General features: G+C 35.5%; 1 long non-coding RNA gene across 1 annotated transcript; it reads right to left on the bottom strand.

Annotated features, from left to right (window-relative positions):
• Positions 1 to 2,002: 2,002 nt before the first annotated feature.
• LOC134484622 (uncharacterized) lies at positions 2,003 to 2,941 on the bottom strand. Its single transcript, XR_010062140.1, has 2 exons — positions 2,837 to 2,941; positions 2,003 to 2,144 (listed from the first exon to the last, which is right to left on the bottom strand). It is a non-coding gene; the product is annotated as an uncharacterized LOC134484622 (long non-coding RNA).
• Positions 2,942 to 3,619: the final 678 nt, after the last annotated feature.

The following is a 3,619-nucleotide window of genomic DNA, read 5'->3' as shown; positions in this document are numbered from 1 at the left end:
GGAAGCTCTGGTTGCTTGACATTGTTGTACTTTTGGGGTCTTGAGCCCCTTCAAGCTCTTCCAGTTCGTTCTCTGATTCCTTCAACGGGGGACCTATTCTCAGTTCAGTGGTTTGCTGCTGGCATTCGCCTCTGTGTTTGCTGTATTCTGGCTGTGTCTCTCAGGAGCGATCTACATCCGGCTCCTGTCGGTCTGCACTTCTTTGCTTCATCCATCTTGTCCAATTGGGTGGCTGTATATGTATGGGCCACATGTGGGGCAGGCTCTGAAGGGGTGTTCCTTCAGTCTCTGTTTTAATCTTTGCCTCTCCCTTCCCTGCCAAGGGTATTCTTTTTCCTCATTTAAAGAAGGAGTGAAGCATTCACATTTTGGTCATCCGTCTTGAGTTTCGTTTGTTCTAGGGATCAAGGGTAATTCAAGCATTTGGGCTAATAGCCACTTATCAATGAGTGCATACCATGTATGTCTTTCTGTGATTGGGTTAGCTCACTCAGGATGATATTTTCCAGTTCTAACCATTTGCCTACGAATTTCATAAACTCGTTGTTTTTGATAGCTGAGTAATATTCCATTGTGTAGATGTACCACATTTTCTGTATCCATTCCTCTGTTGAAGGTCATCTGGGTTCTTTCCATTTTCTGGCTATTATAAATAAGGCTGCGATGAACATAGTGGAGCACGTGTCTCTTTTATATGTTGAGGCATCTTTTGGGTATATGATTGGCTGGGATTTTTACTGTGATCTTTGCTGCAGAGACTGTAATTAATTCTGTATATAAGGACACATGGCTATGATTGTTGTTAGGTATGATACTGGCTTTAGTATGTAAGGGGCTGTACATTCTCCCCCATAACCACAGCTTCAATAACCTTATATATGTGGATCAACTACCAGTACCATCCATGTTCACTGAACAGGACTTAAGCAAAATTAGAGAGCTGTTGGCTATCACCAAGCTATTCATGCCACTGCACTGCCTTTGTGGCTATCCTGCCATGTGCTTGGCAAATCTTCCTGTATAAGAATATTGGCTTTCTGATAGGCAGGAGAATGGTAAAGATAAATTTCATTTTAACATATCAAAGGAAATTGAATTTTTTCCTGCTGTAGCACGTTTAATTAATTGAAGCAAAAAAATCTATTTACTTGATGTTATGGAAATATCATTTAACAATATAATCTTTACTCCTTTTAAATGATTAAAAGTCACATGTAGTTGGTAGCTGTCATACTGTATAAAATTTGCATCAGTATTGGGACAATGAAATATTCTCTGTTTTATGCAAATACATAGTAATAATGAAAAAAATTATGTACCAAGGTTCATGCTGAAGGGAACTAATTACATTTATTCAATTTTATAAGATAATTTCATATTAGCTAGGTATCAAGTGCATAATAATTATGATTAAATTATTACCTAAATAATAAAATAAGCATACTAGACTTACCAACTGGACATTGAAAACAAAATATATTAGAATAATCAAAAATATTTTTTAAAACAAAATGATGGAAACATTGTATATATAAAAGCAGCCTGGAGCTATATGTCACCTTAATGTTTTACAGTGTGTTCTAGTGAGGTCCCTGAGCAGATAAAATTTTATGCCATGAAAAACCAAGAACCTAAATTTGATACCTACACATATATGTTTGGAAGATTTCCATATTCACTACATGACTTGAACACATAAAAGCCTACACAGAATATAAATAATGAGACTAATGAGAACAATAATAATAATAAGAAAAAGAAAAACATAACTCTAGGAACATTTTAAAGAAATAATGTTTTGACTTGGCCTTAAAATGGGAATTTCAACACATTTTCTTAGTACATTAACTATTCAAAGAAAAACTAAAAGGCTCTTATTCATTCTATATGAAAGAAAAACACATCTGATCAATTGTGTAAAGAAAGAGAGAACTGTGAACTCTAAAATTAATATAGTCATTGCAGAGGAATGAAACAGACACTGAGCCAAGGTTCTATAAGTAAACATATGGAGGATTTACTGCATAATATTAACATATTTAATCTAACACATCTTACTAAGATAAAGGAAAGAAAGCTGGAAAATGCCTGAATGTAGTCTCAGCACCTAGAATGTGGCAAGATGTCCCAAGTTCAAAGATACCCTGAAATACATGAGAAAATTATAAATAGGTTTGTTTTTATTATGTAATAAGTGTTGTAGTATTAGCTTAGAGGTTAAGAGCACTTACTACTCTCTAGAGCAAACATGTTCAGTTTCCAACACACATGAAGCCACTTGCAACCAGCTGTAAAAGCTGCTGCAGGGTATCTGACATCTTCTGGTCTCCCCAGGTGCCTGTGTTCATGTGCACAAGTTTATACACAGACATTCACACATAACAGATCATTAAAATAAAAAAATTCATGAATGTATTTTCTGCGCAAATTATGAATAGTAAGCATTCTACATATGCAAACACAATTGATGCAAAGTAATAAGAATAGAGAAAATTAAGGATTAATTCTTACACAGTTCAGTAAACATAAAACGCTAAACTTCACGATTGTATTGCAATGTAGATGCTAAAAAGAAACGAGCATTTGAATTTATGACTAAAAGTATTATAAAAATTATTTTATTTATTTACATTCCTGCCATTGCTCCCTCTCCAGGTCCTCTTCCACAGTTCCTAATCCTATTCCACTTCCTCCTCCCCTACTCCAAGAGGATGCTCCCCATATCCTGCCAGTCATCCCTGGTCCCTGGGGGCTCACGTCGCTCCAGGATTAGGCCAGACCAGGCAGTCCTCTGCTATACATGTGTCAGGGTCTTGGACCAGCTCGTGTATGATACCTGGTTGGTGGCTTAGTGTCTGGGAGATCTCAGGGGTGGGGATGATTCGAGACTGTTGGTCTTCCTATAGAGGCTGCCCTCCCCTTCAGTTTCTTCAGTCCATACCCTAATTCAACAAATGACAGAAATCAGAGACTGATACCGTTTTTAAAATATGTGCATGATTAATTTTGAATGGTATACTATGGGTTCTATCATATAAAATTGATTACAAAATGTATTTATTATAGTCTTCTGAGATGGCAATTTGGCAGTATTTATACAAGTATTACATTACTTAACAGCCTTGACATCATTCCAACAACGTGTTTTGTAATTTATACAAAATACAATGTAAATAATCAACATTGAGTACAGTGACTGAGTCAGTGTTCATGCTGATTTACAGTAACGAACTTTAGTTAATGAAAATGAAAATAATCTGAATTACATAGATAGGCTATTATTTAAACAAAAGAATATACTACCATTTCTTAATTGCCTGATGTTACATGAAGAATTTCCCCATGTACATGTATTCAAGATATATTGTTAAATGAAAAACAAATAACAGAATATTGCATTATGTTGTCAAATTTCATAAACAGAAGATTTACATATATCCTTTAATTTTGTCCATGTATAGTAAACTTCCAATAAGGGCAGGGGAGGCATGTGACAGAACACTGGGCGTTTTAGGTCAATTTGAGCTATGCAATGAGACCCAATTTTTAAAACAAATAGAGCAGACTTGAGAGAATATCTCCCAAACTTTCTTGGTGGTTACATTTAGAAGTTTTAAGA

Source organism: Rattus norvegicus (genome assembly GCF_036323735.1).
Source record: "Rattus norvegicus strain BN/NHsdMcwi chromosome Y unlocalized genomic scaffold, GRCr8 chrY_unlocalized_2, whole genome shotgun sequence".
In the NCBI taxonomy this organism is placed as follows: Eukaryota; Metazoa; Chordata; class Mammalia; order Rodentia; family Muridae; genus Rattus; species Rattus norvegicus.
Note: the sequence above shows the minus strand (reverse complement) of the source record. Positions and strands in the feature narration are given on the sequence as shown.